We start from the raw sequence: 22,049 nt of genomic DNA, 5'->3' as shown, positions 1-22,049 counted from the left end.
TGAAGCTCGTCGAAACATGGGTGAAAAAATAAAAATGCAATGTCTCAATAACACTTTTGATGAATTTATTTCGATTAAACGGCGAAAATTTGTTGGTTTGATTTTAAATAAACACGAACATTTTAAATACAAGTTTCATACAAATGTTTACGTACCAAGCGTAAAACGTTCTTCAGAAACAATTTCAAATTCAAAAAATTTGTACAGAAATTAAAAGATTCAATATGTTTTAAACTAGCAATGATGAAAAGGTAAATATCAGAACATAATCGAATTCTTGATGAAACAAGAAGTTTGTCTTGATTGTTCCCAGATAAACGTAGTATTTTGATCTGAATTAAGCCATTTATCCCAACCAACTGCCAACAGCATCCGTCGTACAATTGCCACTCGAACCGAAAGCAAGCCATTACCGTGGCTCTATACCGTGCAAATGGTGACTTCATTGCCATTAAATTCGATTTTTAATAGGAAAATCCTTGCCAGAACTTTTTCTTCCCTCCTTAACCTTTTCAAACGTTGGGGCACTGCGGTAGAAAATTGGCGAGGGTCGTGCAAGAGGAAACACTCGACTTTCGGTGTACGTGTGCGTGTGTGTACCGTACAGCCCGTTCCGCATAAACACACACACAAATCGATGGGGCGGCATGTAACGGCCGTAAACGGTACGGTCGCAAAGTGATTCATAAAAAGGGTTGTTCATTGGGGGCACGTGCTGGCGTGAGATCACGGTCACGGATTCTGGAAACCCTAGAAGGTCCACCAACCATCACCGGCGGAAGCCCGGGTGGCGACAAAGCCCTTTTACAGCACGCTAAGAACTCGTTTTGGAGGGTTTTTTGGTCGGAGCCGTGGAGAAAAAAGTGGAACTGCAGAGCCCTTCAATATCGCGTTTTCGATCGTAAAATTCACCGATCGATTATAGTGCCGAGAAGTGTTGCATGGGTGTGTGAGGAGTATAGCTGCGATATAAAAAAAATCGCAAAAACCACGCTAGCCAGCGAACGATGAAAAAAGTTAATGTGAAAACGCAGCGTACTCGGGTGGAACACACTGGACACATAAAGAACGGCACAGGCTGCGAGAATGGCTCTATCAAAGTCATAAAGTATGCAAATCAATTGATCACGCATCGCCAAACGTCGAACGTAGGTCCTTCACGAAGATCAAACCCTCTCGGAAAGCAGCGCCAACATCGGAACCGGAATTCTTTTCGAGAGGCTTATCGAACATCTTCCGTTTTAGAATGTGGGAGGAAAAACATCCAACGATAGAGTGGAACGGAGAGACGTATACATAAAAAAGCATAAAGGAAAGCCAGCGCAATAGCTTTCACTATGTTAATAAAACTGCCAGCCGAGAGAATAAAAATCCAATCCAAAGAAATTGGTCCTCCATTTTCGGGAGTTTGCAGGGCTTTCCATTGGCAGTGGATTCGCGACGGTTGCCGAAGAAGTTCCCGGAAAATCGGGTATCTGTGCCAATGCCAACCCGTACAAATTGCCCCGGCGGGTGTCTGGAGTCGCTATGGCTTTGGTTGCAGGCGACACAATCGACGAAGGGAAGGAGAACGGTAAAAATCTGGCGCATCCGTCGTGAGGTGGACGGAAAATCAAAAAACCATTGTAGTGCTTTTTTTTACTTTCAGGCATTGATATCGTTTCGATACCTGGCTTTCAGTCCCTATCGCACCACGCGCCGCTATTACTTGAATGTACAAGGCATAAAACTCTCCTACCGAAGAATGCAAGATACTCAGCTATTCCTGGGCAAGTGTTCCGTATCTTCAAAATGGTTTTCCTTGAGGTACGGAACAAATTCCAGCGCTTTCTTTGGACTACAAGGCACCGCAAGGTGCGAGCAGAAAATCGAAAATTCATAAAACCATATTTATTTCATTGTAATAACGTCTTTAGTAATGCACATTCCATGAATTGTTGACAAATTGAACAATTGTCGCATATTTCCATGGCATTGTGAATTTTTGTTTTGGAATAAAACTACTTGTTTATGTATCACGCCATATGTTATGACAAGCATTTTTATTTTTAAATTTCACATTATAGGAATAGTAAGTGAACAAAAGAACAATAAACAAAAAAATTAAACATTTATTAAAACTAAAGAAATGTTCTCTTTTATCTGTGGAGTTATCTCGGAGTATAAATAATTTGCTTCAAAACTTGTACGACATCAATTTGATGAATACTACAAACTTGTACGACATAAAAACATAAACGTCATTTTGGGAAAAATAACAAAATCAATTTAGCGTTCAGAACTTGGTTTCATTCTTCTTAAGGATTCAGAACATCTTTAGAATTTACATTGTTTTTGTTATGATTTTAATTCATAACTGTTAGCTGATTAATTTAATCATTAACTGAATTTACAATAGCAATTTTAAATGTTTCGTTTTTGAACAGTAAGCAGCATTCTGAAATAAAGTATTATAAACATATTCATACGTAAAATGCACTCATCTTACTTTCAAATCATATCATCATCTTTCAAACATATGTTTATTCACCTTTCAACAGTTTTAGTATCGTTAGCAGTTCTGTGGTTTTATGAATATTCTTAAATGTTCTTCCTCATGGTCTATTGTTTGAATTCTTAAGCAACATGCAAAGCAGAAAAAAGTATCGTTCATATAATAATATGCATATTGTCGAATCGAAAACAGATTCAATAACGTTCGGGTTCAACCGAACCGTCGAGCACACGTGGTCAATAAAAGGTTCATACCATCGTTATGCCATATGTCGTCTTTGGTCTCGAAAAGCCAACTCCCAGGAGTTCCTAAACCTGCTAACGTTTTTCTCCTGCTTCCAGTTGGCTCAATTTCTTTTCAACTTGCTCTGCTCTAGTTTTTTCGGACATATCCTTTGGCATGGGTATGAAACTGGTACAAAGAGAAACCGTTAAAGACAGACGGGATCGTTGCCGTCGAGCTGAAGCGTTACGAGTGAAAGTCAAACGAAACATGCCCAACAAGCGGATAAGGTTAGCAATGTGTGCATCGCTATCCCTCTTTTATCCTCGATGATTCCGAAACCTTCGCTACCCGAGAGCCAGTACTGCTCCGAAATCCTGTGGAGTAAAGTGAAAGAAAACAATATTTCCCAACCGTATCACCCGGTGGAGCAACGGATAATAATAGGATTTCTTTTTATTTGCATTAAACCGTGCGCTTCGGCGCTGGAAAAGATGAAGATGAGTCGATTGATTTCAATGCATCACGTCGCTGGATCCGTTACGGTAGCTCATGGTGCTGCTGGCTTCCGAGCAAGCTAACTGAGTTGCTTTGCCAACTTTTGGAAGGTTTTGCTTTTTGTTTTCTTTTTTTGGACTTTTTCCAATGGCTTTGCATTTTCTTTCTCCCTACTACCGCTGGCGCACAAGTGCTTGGTACGTAGCACAGGGCGCCGAGTCAAACAAAACAGCAAGCGTGAAGCAAAATAGAAGCTGATCATCAACAGACGAGTAAATATTGACAAATGAGATTAAAAATGAATTTCGATCCGCGCGTGAAATTGATCAATCGATTGATTTTGGCGTGGCGTTTCCCGGCCATGGAGGCGCCTGGTGGTTCACGAGACGTGCTGGAAAATTGTACCGAGCCGTCGCGTCAGACCTGATTGCCCGGGTTTTGGAGGGGCAAAAAAAAGCAAATGAAGTGGCAAAAGAAAACATACTCCTCAGAGAACCAGTGTAAACAAATCTATTTTCTTTGAATAATTTAAAAGCGACATTATTTGTATTTTGTGTCGAGATGAAAATAAGTATATACACGTTGCTTAAAGCTAACCGTACAAATAACGGTATTTTTAATATCTTTGACTAGATTTTCTTAACTTGAAGTCAATCTATATCATAAATTTAACGTTCAACAGCTTAAAGGTGAACAACTGGAATTTCCTTTTCTACGTTACTTTAAGCGTGTCTCACAGGAACCCTCCTACCGGGAACATAGCTTCCTACCTAACAAACGATCTTGTACGTGCCTAAAACAGAAGAAAGGAATTTATGCGAATCGATAAGACAAAGACGGTTGAATGCTTATCGGTGCGGGATATATACGTGTGTGTGTGAGCGTCTGCAGCATTCGCGGAAATGATAAACTTGTCACCATTTTGTTTGTGGCGTATTGATTTATGTGACGGGATTGTTACTGTGGCAGAAATTTATCGTATATGTCGTGTCACAAGGCACGACAAAGGCTGTGAGAAATAATTCACACCACCAGTTTTCGATGTTACATTGTGTCCATTGATCATGAACACAATACTTGTAAGACTTCCGGTTGGTATTATTGGAATGTAATTACTTACTCGGTGACAATTGTTCGACCCAAAGAATTATTTCCCGAGCACTGATGGTGTGTGTAAATTTGCGCATGTTTTGAAAGATTTAAATTGTGTGAATTACTTATCAACATTAAACATAACTGGGTGTAAACTAGTAGTAAAAAAGACTTTAACAAATTAAGAGGTAAATTTGCAGTTATTGATTCCATGTACAAAGTAGGCTAATCGAATTTTATTTCAAGTTTCAACCTGATTTTAATCAATTCAACTTTGTGGTTTATTAAAATAAATCTTTTTCATGTGAAGTTTGCTAAAATAAAACTCTGCCATGCCATTATTGATCAACTTATAACCAGAAACAATGTGGACTAAAGGAATAGAACATAGAAAAGAGAAAAAAATGTAGATACTTCGGTCACACTCACTTAGTCTCGACTAGCCTCTAAATGGCCAACAACCGATCAACCCACCCTCCAGCCAAACGTCCGGTTCCTAGTCTATGGCTCCCGGTGGTCTGACGGGAACATAACTCACTTCTTTTAATTTTATTAAATTTTCCGATAATTTATGACCCTTGGTCAGTTTTGCGAACATTTTCTCATTCTCTTCTTCTTCCAGCTCACACAAACACAACCAAGCGGCCACCATCTTGCGCCGGTCCCCACCGGGACTCTGGTGGCCACAGTCATTTGTGACACTTATCATCTCCGTCCGGTCCACATCCCTGCCGGTTTGGTGCGCTCACTTTCTTCACGATCCTCGGCTACAAATGCCACCGCCATCATCATCGTGGCGGGTGTTATCGTTTGCCTCCGGCTCCTGCCACCGGAAGGCACCGGAAAAGAGAACGTGAAACGTGCAATAACTGACCAGCCGAAAGGGCCCAACGGCAGGAAAAGTGCAGAGAAAAAGTAATCCATGAACGGAAAAATATCAATCTTCAGCCGAAACCCGGACGGAAAAACTTCCCCAAACAGGACACGGTTGCTAGCCTTGACAGTAGCATATTTCGTCTACTCGCCCTCACTCACGTATGTTTTTACTATTTTTTTAAGTCTTTCCCCTACCAACTTCTCTCAACTTTCCCCCTGGTTTATGTTGAACGTGTTTCCATCGGTATATTCGAACTTCCATTTAACTTCCACTTGTATTCCGTTCGCTCGTTACAGCGCTGGGTCGGCTTCTTTGGTCGGGCATTAGGAAGGGTAACGCAAAGAAGGGGGAAAAGCGGAGGAAAGGCGAAAAAAACAGAAAAGATATATACTGCCCACTCAGGACGATATGATGAGGTGGCATAACGGTGAGATTTATGAGTAGCGATGGCGGAAACTTGCTGGCAGTGCGCGTTCGGTAAGAAACTATGGAATGAATGGAAAAATATTGTTTTTCCACTGACCATGGCAGGGAGGCAGGAAACAAAACAAAAGTAGAACCCACGCACGCACACATTCTACACATACCTCAATGGAAGTTAAAAAAAATGAAAAGCTACACAAACATCCCACAGGCAGCGTTGACTTCCGCGCGATAAGGAAAGTTTGTGAGAAACGGAGCACGCTCAGCCGCAGTCGCTCAATCCCTTCAAAACAGCGCCGATGGAAAAAAAGGGCTGGAAACAGTCCACCCGCAAATAAAATTGAATGTGACAGCAATCAAGTCAACAAACAAAGCTAAGCGATACGCCCGAACGGCCTTGCTAGCGCTCGAAAGGGTCGTTTAGGGGTGATGTTTTTCCTTTTCAAATTGAAATTCCATTCCCTCGTAGTAAATCATTTTCACTCCGTTTACGGCGCTCATCAATCAACCATTGCCACTGTATGTACTGTTTTTTTTTAGTTTATGCAAGAGAAATGTGTTGATAACCGGGAGGGATTGAAATGCACGCCGAACCGAAAAGGGGTTGTGAACGAAGGGTGGAAGGTAGGCAGATCGACGGTTGGGAGGGTGCCCTGGCTGTGGGCACGGATCATTGGGTTTTCCCCGCGCACGCCTGGCGGGAAACGCATATAAATTTATTAAAAATTTATTATTACATGAACTGGCAGCAATAAGGAAATATTATGGGCCATCGAATGATTTATGCGCTTATTTTGACATTCAACGTTCACCCCGAAGCGTTCGTACCGGGGCCGGAAAAATGCCCTGGGCTAGCTGATGTGTTCGGTATGTGGTGCGATCCCCTGCACTATCTCCATCGATTGGCCACGGGGAGAAGATGGGTGGCGCGAATAGGGGGTTGAATTTCAATAGCGAACGGGGATGCACTGTGGTTATACCGTTCTGCACATTCACTTTCATCCCGCGGGCGAACGAGACGAGAACGCGAAAGCGGTGGAAAACTTTTACGCTCAACGAAGCACTTTCTTCTAAAGCTGCCTGCCGCTCGATAAAAAGTCAAAAGGTACAGAGAAAGTTGGTCGTGGAAATTAACAGTAAAAACACTGCGAAAGAATGAATATACAAAATCCATCATTTAAAATTTATTGGGATATAATTCGCGCACTCTATTGCAGTGAAACTATTTTTGTTAAATTATTTCTCATCTTGCTTACTTTCCATCAACTGCCTGCTTATTTCCTGCTCCGTGCTTTAAGCTAGCACTGTGCAAAAACCAAACATTCTCTAATCTCGAACGAAACATTAGCGAAAAACATGGCAAAATTTCCTTGCGCGCATTTCCTGAGCTTTTCCTGTGCCGTATTACTGCCAGCTTACGATGCCACGGTCCTCGGCCAAAGTTCTACCCGCTTGCTGGTGGTAAGTCAGCGGGAAAGCCAACACACCCCATCTATCGGTTGGAGTAGGTGCCAATTCCAAACAACATTTCTCTTCGAGCAACAGAGAAGTTTTCTTTTTTTTTCCTTGTCGGGGAAAAGTTTTCGGTTTTTGTTTTTTTCCTTCATTGTTGTGCTTTTTTGTCGGCGCATGGGTATGTGTGTGGGCGTTTGGGTTAGAAAAGTGATTTCGAAAGGAAAAGTTTATCTTCCTTTCAACTTTTACAAGACAACACAACGCGGCCACATTGCTCCGGTAGCCGAGCAAAGTTCCGGCACGGAACGGGATGAGAAAACCGATTTTCAACCAATAAGCGTCGCGCGCGAGCAAGTAACGGAAAAGTTTTACGTACGTTCGTATATTGGAAGATGGAAACTGCTGTGCGGGAAATGTTTTTCTTTTTCGCATGAGTGTGCAAGTGTGCGTATGTGGGGATACCCGTGCTGTTGTTGTTTTCCGCAGCGCCGAAGGAAATGGATGTTCAGAAGAATATGTGAATAAATGGTTTTCCGTGCCCGACACTTCTGAGTGACTGCCAGCATGGACTCCCCACGAGTGAGAGCACGTGAGGATAAATATAGAAGAGAATGAGTTTTCGATCCATTTTCTACATGTGCTCGCTGCAAAGTAACGTGATAAGGGCGCTGACGCACTCCAGTTCGCAAGGGGCCATAGAGTTTATTTTTAATACAATTTTGTTTCATTCAAATATGAGATTTAACATTGAAAATAAACATTATAATTGAAAAATGTGCGTTCATTTATTTCTAGGGATCTTAGTGAATAGCTTCCCAGTATTTTTTGTAGATTGAGATTCTAATGCAGAAAATCTTTATTTCTGATAAATGCAGTCTTATGTTTTAAGTAAATTGCTTTATTTTTTCACTCCGTTTAGTAACTTCTGTTTTGAAGAAATGACCCCTGTTAGCAATCAATTGCATGGTACTCAATATTCGGACGGTAATTGAAATGATTTCGATCAAAACAGCAACTTAACCGATGAAAAAATAAACCTGTTTACCATCACGGCGATTCGTCAGGATACGCTAGGACAGCATCTAAGCTGGGAAAAGTACGCTGAATTATTCATACACCGTTCATTGCAACACCGTGAAAAACGTCCACATCAACCCTGATGGTGCCCCCTTGTATCGGTGCTTCAATGGGAGGAGTAAGAAAGAGCAGTATAATTAACTTTCCATGTCCTCATGAATAATGTAGCGTGGAAGGCCAGGGATTAGCATTGGTTTTTCGAGATGGTTTATGGTCGCACCTTCCCTTGCTGGCTGTATCAGTTTTAAATCCTCAACAATTTGACGCTTTCCTTCTTCGGTTCGAGCTACGAGGTGTCAATTTGCTGTGAGAAAATATGTCCTATACTCCGAATCCAAACGTAGAAGATGGTCTAGTCATTCCTAGGAAATGCAATCGATGGAAAAGAATTGAAAGAATCATTCTCAATCGATACGGCATCTTTTTCCAATTACCGCTCTTGATACGCTTAGCTTATCTCAGGTTCATTTAAGTTCATTGCGGTATATGGGGGCAAAACTCGTGACATAAGCTATGAACTTTTACGACGCCATAGTTTTTTTTTCATATTGCTTTTAATCTGATGAACAGAAACGAATAAAAGACGTAGCACATTTACGACTTATAATCTGTTCAAATAATCAATGTGTGTCTTCAAATAAACACAAAAAAGTATTACTATTATGAGTTGTTAAGCTATTGAAGTTGTTACATCTAATAAATATTAGATCTCTGTGGAGGAAGACAAGTTTTCAAACAATACTTATTTTCCACAAAGCTTCTTCGTCCCTATTTTCTCCTGCTTCCAGAAAGTTTTTGGAACGGTTCCAGAAAGTTCTCTTCTCGTGTTTCGTACTCAAATTTAATCTTCTAATCCCGAAAACCTCCCCCTGTTTTGCAAGTCGACTGCTGGACAAATGTCTGCTTCGGATGGGAAAAAGCAACCGAAAACTACTTCCAACCACTAGTTTTTACGTCCCTCGTATTCTCGAAACGCCACCGAACGGTCGATGAAATCTTAATTAATGAAATAAATTACTATCATCAACTGCACTTCAACTCACTTAATTCGCACTCAACTTACCAGGAGCGTCCCACTCACACAGTCACACCTGGGGGTAGTGCCCGCAAACTCACTCACACACATACAGGCATTCAAGTCCATCGATTTTTGGAAGTAAGGACCGACGTTGATCGTTTGAACCTTCCAGGATACATGTAACGAGAATTTGTGGAAGGAAAATTGATACGTATCGAACTCTCACGTCGATTCCGTGACCCACGGCTCCATCTCGTACCGATTGCCCGTCGCTGAGGGACGAGATGGAAAATGGTGGCTCTGTTCGGATACTGCTTTTTGCCAATCGACGCCAGAGACGATTTGCACAGGCACTGACTGCTCCCTAGCCGATACTATTTGCTTGTTAATGAGATTTTGCCCTGGCTCCATGTATTCCCTAGAAGTGGAAGGCTATAGTGTTGTACAGCAGGATCCAGCAAAAGAAAAATTTCCACCTCTGCAACACACGCTAGCACGAATGGGACTAGGACACACAAAGCACGGAAAACAGCTGACCGGTGGTTCCGAATTTCGGTGAGCTTTAAGTTACGCTCGACCAGCAGAACGGAAGGAACGACGCAGGTCAACCCCGTCGTGCTATCGACCCCAATCTAATGGATATGCCAGCGAGGGGAAGAAAAATACCTTAATTTATTTTTACTCCTGCGCTAGCGGGCAGCAAAAATAAAACTCAAACAACTCCAGCATCGGATCCTGCCCGCTCCGAGGGAGATGCTTATCCATGTGCCATCAATTTTCTGGCAACAACATTACGGCACCATGTACGGCCGATAGTTTGAGAAATCTCCACTGATTTACCGATCGACGATGGGAATCGGGCAGAATGAGAGTAATATTTTCAATTGCGCCCGAAATGAGCCCGATTTATTGGTGATAATAAGATTGGGAAACTTTACTATTTGACGCGGCAAGGAATAGGAAAACATTTAAACACTGTTAACTTCTGTGTTGAATTATATTTCATCATGTATGTTTACTATTTGATTATTTTTTAGGAATATCAATTCTTATTTTGTTGACAAACCGATGAATTTAAAAAAAAAACACTTCGAGCTGAATGTCTTCTCACAAACAAACCGAAAAACAACGCGTTTAAGATAAACCGATCAGCTAGAGCGTAACAGGCGGATTTGAATATCCTTAATACTAATTTTAAACAATGTGCGCACCCTGCTTCAGGGTACAAAACTCAGAGCTATCCGATTGCTGCATGAGTCGTCGTGAATACGTGGTTCGATACACCGGAAAGCAGAACCGAACTTGTGTAAAAAAAAAGCGAAACGCAGGAAAAGCCAGAAAATGCCAGCAGAAATACATTCGCAGCCTTTTCGGTTCATGCTAGCTTGTGGAACTATCGTTTGAGGCGATTAGAAGCTGAGCAAAAGAGAAAGGGAGCAACTGGGCGGACGGGATATGACAAGTGGGCTCAGCCCCGGGGGCGCTAGCAAAGATCTTCGGAGCCACTAGACACTCCGCCTCCCCTCCCCAACCTTCCCCTAAACCGACTACGGTCCACTTTTGCCAGCGGGCCACATTCAATATTCACTAATCCACCCGCACCCAGTGTGAAGATTATCGGATTACGAATTATGCTCTTTCATACTCTTGGCCCATCGTCGCGGGCGATCTCTCGCTGAGCCTTTCCCTAAAGCCTCGAGCAACTGTGTCACTTGTGGTGCGGGCATTCGTTTCGGTAGCATTTCATCCTTGAAAATACACCTCCACCGCAGCACCAACGCCAGTCCACCATCGTCCGCGTGCATGGTGAAATGGAACAGACCCAAAGAGAAACAGAGAGCGGGAGCGAACGAAAAACCTTAGATCGCACAAAAGCCGAGCCGACCGGAATCGTTGCGCACTAAGAAGATTTCAATGAAATATTTATCCGGCTCCGGTCCCAGCATCCTTATCGTGTCTGCCTCCCGTCCCTTCGAGCCCACACAGCACGCTGTCCTACACCACCACCACCACCACCGCAGACGAAAAAAGTGGGCCGGCTTCCTTACAGTCGTCCTTGATGCGATTCCGGTAGCCTCCACGGGGGTTTTCCTCCACCGCGCGGGGTTCATTGTGCAAGCAGACTTGAATTTAATTCTGCCTTTTCAGCCCGGTGAAGTCCGATTTCGCATTCATAGAAGAAGAAGAAGAAGAAGAAGAAGAAGAAAAACGCACACAAACCGAATCGACGCCAAAACAAAGCAATTCTAACCGGCCCAAAAGGTATGGCCCAGAGGCGCTCCGAGTATGGAAAGCAGGAAAACGGGCATCCGTGGCGGGAAGAGCTAGCGATGGCGACGGGGCAGACTCCCGGCATGGAAGCAAGCGAGCATCCTTGTCACGGTTGAAAGTGTAAAAATGATGGGAAATGAAAATAGAAGCCATGCCAGTCAAGGAAAAGCAAATCTGAGGAAGCTTCACAACTTCGGTAGCACATTGGGCTTAGCAGGTTTTCGAAGTTGTTTTTCCCCTAAATTTCTAAATAAATTAATGATTATAAGTAAGCTGATAAACATAAAATTTGCACACTAGGACGAAATAAATGTGGTTACTTATGATTGTAAGTGAAACAATACTTCATGAAAAATTAGATGATAAATTATGAAAAGGATTTCTATGTTATTGGTCTTACAAACAAACAATGTTCAATGTTCTTAATTTTTAATATGCACACAATGTTAATAACACGGATCGCTGTGCAGCCGACCTATTCCTTGCGAAAACGAACGGCGAGTACGTGAGGCTCATCGCATTCGTTCTACCAACAAGGGCTACCATTCCCCGCCATTTTTACCTTTTTTCCATTTCCATCTTACCGATGCACCTTCCTTTCCCTCTCCAACGCGAAACAAGTGAAACAGATTAGCCCCAAAACAGGGATGCCAATTCGAAGGGCACGAATTCGACGGCGGGCCCGCACTTCCACCGGCAAACGGACGACGGTGGAACAAACGACGACAATTTCAGCGAACGTTCGTCGGCATTGCAACGACTCCCCGACACAACGTGTGTGTGTGTATATGGGTGGGTTTTCTAGAGCGGATGAATTTGTTGCTATTGTTCCAAGGGATTTACACGGCGGATTTGGGTACGACAGGTACGGCGGGGTCGGGTGAAGCGGTGAAGTTTTATGTACAATGAAGTGGAGCTTTTACTTTTGAATATCTGATTTTTGGACAGCTCGGCAGATGGGGTTGGAAGGCACCCGTCAAAACGCCCTCACAGCACGAACCGGACGGGCCGTATGTAAGTGTGTGCATGCTTGCGTGCGTGTGTTACAGCGGTAGGACGCAGTTTCGGTCGGATGTTTTGATAAGGGTTTCACTTTTCCGCTCTGGCACCGAAGCCGGCCACAGAGGCAGACAGCCAGAACTAAACTGTCTTGGGCCGACCGCTTTCGAAGCTCCAAAACTGGACAGGTACAAGGTATCCACGCGACAGAACGTGATAAATGAGACCGTCAGCTCTACGCAAGCCGGCCCTCCCAGCGTGGTGGTGGGGTGAGGCTTGAGGTTTTTATTTTCCATCCCCATCCCAGCCCGTTTTGGTGGAGGACTGCCACCTAGCAACTCTCGTCTGGATGAATAATGATGCCTTATCTGGGGTGATTTTATTAGAACTGACTCTCCGTTTGAGACTAGATCAGGTTGCACAGGTTGCTTCAAATAAATCTAGAACAGCCTCAACGCGTTGGGGAAAACTGTGCAACGTTTTCAATACGGAATGCTTGCGAAATAAACACTTTGGTTACAGGTTTTTTCGCTTCTTTTTTCAGTTTAGTTTATCCTTCCAAAATGAAGCCTTTGCACATCCGCTGGGAACAGATTAGCTTGTACTAGAAAATAAGGGTTAACTACTGTTCGTTCGGTTTTATCCAGCAAGTGAGCCAGGAAAAATTTAATATTTCCAACCACATTTTCCATTTTGTTCCTCCCATGGGAAATTCAAAAATGTACTTGTAAATCCTAAAACATGGTTGAGAATGGAAAGGGGTACAGTAAGTAGTAACTTGTGCAACCAACTTATCATAGTTCTGCGTGACTTACACCAAATAGAACTCATGCAATAAAAAATAATGTATTCTAAGGTTAACAACTATAAGATTTTAATATGATAAAATGTACTAATATGTTGGGATTGGTTTAGCCATCTCTCAAAAAACTTCGAATCCACATATTTGCTACAATGGCTGGGAATATGATACACTATAGATTCCACCCATTTGGGGGTGTCCATGGCGCAGCGGTAGCGCGAGGAAACACCACACCACAGTTGTGGGATCGAATCTCGAGTCTGCCACCCTCCGGTATTACGAACGGCTGACCACCGATCTATAATATACCGTCTTTCGGTCACACAAACTCTCTTCGGAGAGAGGCCTTATCCCACTAGGGGATGTCGTGCCACATAAAAAAAACAAATAGATTCCACCTGTAAAATCAAAGATCAAAGACCGTTATAGTCTCTGATTGGTGGTACGAATAATCAAATTCTGCTTCTTGCATCGTCTTAGTGGTTTAGTGTTATCTAAAACTTATCGTTCACTTCACCTATAGGGTAAACAACCTGGAACCTTTCTGTGTTTCTGTGTGGTTATATTTGGTACTTATCGGAAGCTTTTTTGCAGCATTTTCTGTCATCCCGTATGCAGCATTTCTGGTTTCCCGTAGCTTAAACCACCAACTTTGAAGACTAATTCCGTCTAGCGGACCAGTTACGGGCTGTGAGATAGGCTTCGGGTGGGAAGATGAGAGGATATTTTGAAAAGAACTTATCCTGCAAAAGCTGCGCTTAGCCTCACGAGACGCGGTTGTTTGGAAAAGGGAAGCCGGAGGTAACAGACCGCAGCAACACGTTCAATCTCGTACGACACGCCCGGATGTTCTCGATGACTACGGTGGGGCTTTGCCTGATAGGAACGAACCTGCCAGCACGCAGGAAAAGAGACTGCCGTATGTTTTGGGCAAGAAGCCGCATAAACCAGCAGAGGGTCGGATCGGCTAAGTACCTTCCCAACACCGACATGCTTGGCTTAATTAACAGTATCAAAAACACTCGTAGCCTGCCAACGCCAGATTGAGGATTGCATTCCAAGCTGCTGAGGTTTCACAGGCAAAATACCAGTTTTAAAGGTACAAATATTAAATACACATTGTTGTCTTTTTATGGCTAACGAAGGTTGGCTAATTTTAAGTTAAAAGCAAGGTATCGAGTTGAGTAACATTTTTCTTCGATTTCTTCCGTATCATGGAGTGCGATATTACATCCAATGCGCTTCAACAATAACGCATCCTGTTCGCCTTATTTGGTAGAGCCAACATCAATTAGTACAATCCCCTGTACCGAATGGGAAGTAGACTGGAAATCGGTGTCTTATGGCCTGCATAATCGAACAATTGTTTCCGTTTAAGCCAATCAGTTATCCAACATACAGTCTCCTGAGTTCATTTTCATGTAGAACGATTTTCATCATTTTCCGGACCTTCCTCACAACGTCCGACACGAACGACTGGAAACATACATAATTTATGTTTGACAATGTACAGCAATGTGCACTAGGTTTACTGCAAACGAAAACACTTCAACTGAACTGCATTGCAACTTTTGGCTGTGAAAATATCCTTTCCAAAACCTGTTGCATGAAAACACGCCCTGCCCGCATCTGTGGCAGCTTCGAGTGTGCTTTCGACACGAAAAGAAAGTTGGTAAGTTCTAACACTTTTGTGATGCTTTCTGTTATTTCAACTTCTAGCAACTTCCTAGAACTTTGAAAAGAAATAGTCAACGGCTGGTTTTTCTCATTTGTTTGTATTTTTTTAATGTTTTTCTCTTAGTTTGTCGTCATTGTTTTATTTAATGTTTGTTTTTGAAAACACTTGGATCTTATGTGTGAGTAAAAATGTCATATCAGAATTGATGAAATAGTTTTGAAATAATGGAAATAATTAAGTTTTTTTCATTATTAGTTTTATTTCAAACTTCATTCTCTAAAACAACAAACGATCGGTATGCATACATTTAAAGGTTGTAAGACAACAGTTCACTCAAACGTGACGTACGTATACAAAATAATGACATCCATGGTCTTTTAAGCAGGAGTTTTACCGTTCCTATGCCACGATGCAAAACCCTGCCCTCAGCTACGTTTGATCCATCAAGCACTAATGTTTAATGCAGAGAACCAGGCACAGCAAAGGAAACGTTAAAAGCCACAAAACTTCCCCCACTAAAGAGGTTTAATTGATTGCAAAGCAAATACATTTTAATGCCCTTTTTCCGGTCGTGAAACAATGTACGGATGGAAAAGTGAAAATACACATTCGTTAACACCATTCTGGCGCGGCCAGAACTGCGGGTACGCCGTGAGCGATCTGAGCCCAGAACTCAGGAGCACCGTGTACACAAACAAGAAAAAAAAACATAGCCGTGAAAGAATGGCTGTAAAGTTGCGAAAAAAGTATCATATATCTTCGGTTTGGTTTTCGAACACACAACCGTTCCGTTTTTCCGGTCGTTGTTGGAATGGTTGGTGCCGGTTGTTTTGTTTTCTTGCCATTTAACGCTCAACGTTACTGGCGAGGTAGCTTCGAGACATTTGGCCTCGTGGTTTGCAGGTGTGTAGAACGGGTTCCACAAGCAGGAAGTCAGCTTGCGTTTGAACACATGCTTCACGCTGTGCAAATTTGAACGTCGAGGAATTTTCTTTAAAAATTCCCTCCATTGAAGAGAAACCGCTTTTGAGCAGATCGGCTAGATTTCAAGCACAACAGATTCACAAATTCAAACCCATCTCGCTTCGAGTGAGTTTGTGGAAACGTGTGCTCTGCTATGCACCTCAAGATTACCCATGTTTTCCACTTTTGCCATTTATTTTCTGCTATCGTATTCGGCCCCTCCCTTTCGGTGTACCGTTTACTTTCTAGGAAAATGTTTTTAGCATATCTTTCTCCAGGTGGGAATTATCCTAACTTCGTCAAATTCGCAAAGTGCAAACGGAAGATCGTATCGTAGCCCGTCGTACAAAAGACATGAGGAAAGGTAAGCTTTGAGTAGACGAGCGGAATAGAATGCACTCCAGTTGAACACGGGAGTCGTAGGTAAGGACCATCTCAACCCAACTGAGAATTATCGGTCGAAGCGAACGGTTCCGATTGCAAGCAGAGGACGAAATGCATTTTGCATAAACGACACGGGCACTAATGCAACGGGGGTTTTCCGTGCAACTCAGGTATAATGCTTTCGATTTTTCCTTTCAACATGTCCCGCAAATCATCCCTTAACCATCCGGGCGGGATCGGTATATCTTCCATGTTTTTTTCCTTTCGTTTTTGAAGCGGCTTAGTGGCTCCATGCGAAGGAATTTTCAGCATACCTACGCAGGAAACCTACACTAAACCTTTATCGAAAGCTTCAGTGGCAGGAGTAAAAACACACACATTTAATGCTAAACATTGTGCCATCAATCTTTGTTCGTGGAAGGCTTGCTTATAAATAACTCACTGCTTATCTCAATAGCCGCACTTGTGAGGGTGATGAATGAAGGAAACTTTATAAGGGTAAAAGCATTCAATGAAATTACAAAGAAATCATACTACTACTTTGTTGCAACTAGCAGGTAAAAATATTAAAGATGACTTTGCTTGGAAATTGTTGACAATATTATAATTATTCCATGCACAATAAAGCATCGACAAATATAATAAACAAGGTAATCACCTCAATACTATGCATGTGAAAGCTCAAAGAATTTGTATGGTAAGTCAATTGCAGTGTGAAAAAACGCCAGGAGAAAAATGTCCCATCCACTGGCATATAATAAAGTCCCCAACTGTCCCATGGAGATTCTCTGTAAACCAAACCATTGGGGATTAATTTGGTTGCATCGTTTGATGATGTGGTGCGATCACCCACGCGATTGAACGCCCGTTTTAATGACCATTGACTTCAGTGCTTTTTGCTCATTAAATTTGATTCGTCCCAAAGGGTGAAAGAACTCGCGAGATTGCGTAAAAACCGCTGTCATTCTCCAGCACCATCGAATGGATGCGGTGGGAGGCTACGATAAGCCAGGGAAAACTCTCAAAAATGAAATATTTTTTATCTATAGAGTGTCATTATTTGTAGCAATTTGTTACGAACCCACAGAACTTTATGATCGAATCTGTTTACATCGACCATCCTCATGGTTTCTATGGCAATACTTCCCCCACTGTGCAAAAGTGGTGGTTGCGATGTTTCGACTGTCGAAATACGGAATGAACAATAAAACAAGGATAACCCGAGCAATTATCGATAGATTTATTACGTGAAAATAATGGAGGTAGATATATTGAAGTCCGTTTAATATATATTTACCAGTATTACGGTTTAAAACTGTTTCCTGACATTCTTCAAACAACGAACCGTTTTAAAATTGTCAAAGGAATCAACAATTCCATCAATTCAACATTAACCATCAATTCATTCATTTCCATGAAAACGACCAAGTGATTTTAAATAACACGACATTATACAACACACCAGAAAAAGGGACCGTACTGTAAAGCATATTTTCCATTGCAATTATTTTGCTCGAACATTATTCAAACTTTAATCCTCCTTACTTAAATTGTTTTATTCCAAGTAAACCTTCGATGGTGAAACAGTGGGGCCAGAAAGTTATAAATAATTTATTTTTAAGTATGATTGACAAAACAATATTTTAACTTTATTCAAACTTTGTTTATGATTGATACAATTTTACTAATATTATATAAGTAATCCAAGAAGTTTATAACGAATTTGGCAATTTTTGCAAATTAAAAACCATGACAATATGCTAAATTATTCAAAACAAAATTTAGGTCGTCGTGAGTTAAATATAGGACCGATCAATTTTTTGGGTGAGGATTTTGAAAATCCCATTAATTTAGTAAACACCACTGAAAAAAATATCGAAAAATGGCTGTTCGTGTCGAAATCTTCTTAACGTTCCAAAACAATGCTATGAAGCAGGAATTTTTTACCGTATGTCAAGTGTTGGTTACTTTTTGATGGAATTGGTATGGAATTCAAAAATAGAAACAAGAAAATCTCTCATCTCCAATATTGGATGGAATTAGCGTTGTGCTTTATGAATCTTTTGGCGAGATTCTTTCATATGATTCATTCAAATGGATGCATGAATCTTTTGGGATTCGAATCTTCAAGCGTTTATGAATCTTTCGAAACCTTAATTAATCTTCAATAAACTTTCATGGATGTTTCACGAATCTCCGTGATTCTTTCATTGATTCTGGATCATGCAGAAAAGGGGTCCCTCTACCCATTGTTTGCATTTCATCATCCAAATTCATCAATTCTGGGTTCGATGAATTTCTTTTTCGAAAAAAGATTCATGAATCTCTAAACCACAAAGAACCATTGAGATTCATGAATCTGAATCTGAATTACACAACCCTAGATGGAATACTCTTATTTCGGAAAATGTGGAATGGTTTATTTTAAGATTGGATCTGGCTGAATTTGTGGATCTGTTAAAAAAGTATATTTGCTGCATAGATTGTTGAGAAAAAGGAGACTACAGCTGTCCACTTTATTGTATCTCGATATAATTACGGTGATGAAAGTTTAAAAGAGGTATTCAAAAAAAAACTCTGCAGTGGCGTCAACGTAGAAGAAGTCAACTACCAAAATATTTTGTCAGAGAGTTTCTTTGTTCATGGGGAAGGTAGGTATACCAGGTGAGATGAGTTCAGAAACGAGTCGGGCTCTCATCCATGAAAAAACTGTCTATTTGTACCACTCAACAACCATTAGCTATTTTCCGTATTTTGTCAAAGTTTTCTTCCTTGTACCTGTGCTACCTTTGCTTCCTTAAGAGCATCATTGCACACGAAAGCTTCTTTTTCCCACGGATGCTGGATTTTGTCGAAACTTTATTAATTAAGTCCACCCAGTTGACCTCGTCCGAAGCGGCCCGTATTTCGAGCCGTTGCGGTGAACGGAAAAATGTTACCCCTTCATTATCCAGCTCATACGCTCCCGGCTCGGATCGGACCGTCGGAGAAAGTGCCAAAACTCGGTGGTCTCACATTTTGGGCGCACGGGCGATAAAGTAGGGCGAAGGACGAAAACTTCCACCTGCCGAGCCTGCTTCGTTCGGTGAGGGATGCCCGAAAATGAGCCGGCGTGCACGAAATTGTGCTTCGCATCTTTCCGTCCGGGCCGACCGAACGGCCCACCGAGGACCCAACCCCAGCCAGGGCTTTGATGATAATGGACGCCAGTCGCCAGTCAGTCGGAAGCAACATGCCATGAGCAGTTTTCACATTCTCGGCCAAATTGACTGCAAATGATTTCAATCCTTTCATCGGCCCGTCGTCGACCGGCCGTTCCTGGCTGGGCGTGCTTACGGGGTGTTTGAGTTGTTGAGCACTTTCCTTGCCTTACTATTGCCTTGCCCAGCCCACGGTCCCCATTTCCGAGCCGACCGCCCTACCCTGGAGAGCGATAACGGCGACGGTCGTTCTTTGGCAAACTTACCGTTCCGATCTGGCGGGTTCCGACATCTTCCGTGCTCGAGGGCCGGGACTAACTGGCTTATCGACCTCCCGTTTCCCTTCCCCCTTGCTACCACCGATATCGCACGCTGAGTCGAGGTCATCCCTCGAGTCTTTGGGCTCACCTCACGAGCACTCGAGCAATGTGTGGAAGCTAATTCCGCCCGGCCAGAACGTGCGGAATGGATGGGACACACCGCAAGCCGACAGCTCGAAAAGAGGTGTGATCCGCTCCCTAAACCTTGAGGGTTTTGTGCTCGCACCTACGCCCCGCCATGGCCCGGAAGCCGGACTAATGACTCAACCGAGGGTACTTGAGCGTGACATCACATATCTCATCGACCGCCAAGTTGCGGAACTGCTGTGAGTGACACGAGTGGCCTTACTATTCGCCACAACTTCGTCCTCAACCGAACAAAGAATGTGTAAGGATGTGAGGTGGAGCGAGGCGATGGGCCGATGGCAAGACGGTGGCCGAACGTGTGCGCTCTGTGGCAGATACATTCCGTGTGCACTTCCGAGACTTTGGGGCACTTTCCTCCCAGCATAAATGAGTCCTCGTGGAGATGCCCGGACGGCGTACTGCGGACACCATTAATTGGTGAGGCGTTTCGGAATCGATGCAACACGAGTCCGTCGGCCAACATTGCACGTTGCCTGCCAGAAGCGCCACTACGTAGTCTGATTTTATGAAGCGTTTCCACTTCTTTTGTTCGCCAGCATCTACCGACGATCCCATATGTGTCCTTTCCCAGGCCATTGGCAAAAATTTCACCATCGGCACCGTATTGCCATGCTGCAGAATCTCTCCTTCTTCTCTCTCTCTCTCTCTATACCTCCGGAAAACGGAAACCGGAAGCGACCCGGGTTAACCTCAGTGCTAATTTATTCTATCTACGAACTGGCCAGATCTTTCGGCCCGCAAAACCTCTCCATTCGTTTCGAACTTTCGGTCGAAGACTAACTGATAGGTGGGCAGCGAATGCAGCTGGTTTGGACGCTCCGGTTTCAAGCCATAAAATTCCAATTTTCTTCCCCCTGGCCAACCGAATTCCTTTACACTTGCAAACTCTCCCCAGTCGCTTATCAGCGGGAGAAACCGAAATCGCAAACACAAAGTCCCCTGAGTTGCGTATCATTTTTCCGGATCAACCGGCAGGATCGAAGAGCTTCGATGAGTTCCACCGCACGTGGAAGCGCATGGAGTACGGAGGTGGGCTGGGTAGGAAATAGGTTTGCTGCTAAGAATGGGCCACTTACCGATGGAGAACGGTCGGTGTGGTGTGGCTGCAAAGAGGAAAAGAGAAACGAAAAGATGCGATTAGAATCAGGAATGTTTTATGCCTTAAATTAAACTGGAACCACGGCACAATCGGCACCAATGGGAGAAGGTTCGAAGTAGGGTATGCCAACACACCACGAGAACATGGAAAGTATCTTCCGATCGTTCTCTTCAGCGATTAGGGAGTTTTCTTTTTGTTTTACATGAGATTTTCCCTGGATTACTTGCATCAGCATTTGGAAATAGAATTTCTGTTTTTTTTTTTTTTTTTACTGTGGCACGACATCCCCTAGTGGGACAAGGCCTCTCTCCGAAGAGAGTTTGTGTGACCGAAAGACGATATATTATAGATCGGTGGTCAGCCGTTCGTAATACCGGAGGGTGCCAGACTCGAGATTCGATCCCACACCTGTGGTGTGGTGTTTCTTCGCGCTACCGCTGCGCCATGGGCACCCCTGTTTAAGCATAACTAAAATCCTACTCCTAACTGCATTCTTAAGAAGACTTAATGAAATCAAAACAATAGCATTTATTTAAGAAAGTATCACTTTTGATAAGAAGCTCACGCCTCAAAAATTTATGTAAGACATCTTCTTCTTCTTCTTGGCGTAACGACCGCTTGGTCATGCCTGCCCGTTAAGGGCTTACGAGACTTGTTTCCCTGTTGTACGTGGATAGTCAGTCCTCTCGTACAGGGGAGGGTCCGGTCTCGGTTGGGATTCGAACCCTTGCCGTCGAGGTGCTGAGCCTCGGCGCTCATGGGCCGATTTTCTAACCGGCGCTACCGCTCGGCTGTCGCGGACCCCGACATCATAGTATACGAATCATAGTATACGAATCATAGTATAGACATCATGTAAGACATCATAGTATTCGAATTCTTTATATTTTCTAGTTCAAATTTTCATGATATTGAATTTGAATATGCATTTTAAAATATTTATGCCTTTCTGTGCGTGTATTTGTTTGTTTTAGTTTTAAAAATAAATTAATTTCAATCTAAAACAATGATTCACTGAAGGAATTTTATC

This window comes from Anopheles ziemanni, chromosome 3 (genome assembly GCF_943734765.1).
Source record: "Anopheles ziemanni chromosome 3, idAnoZiCoDA_A2_x.2, whole genome shotgun sequence".
Taxonomy (NCBI): Eukaryota; Metazoa; Arthropoda; class Insecta; order Diptera; family Culicidae; genus Anopheles; species Anopheles ziemanni.
Note: the sequence above shows the minus strand (reverse complement) of the source record.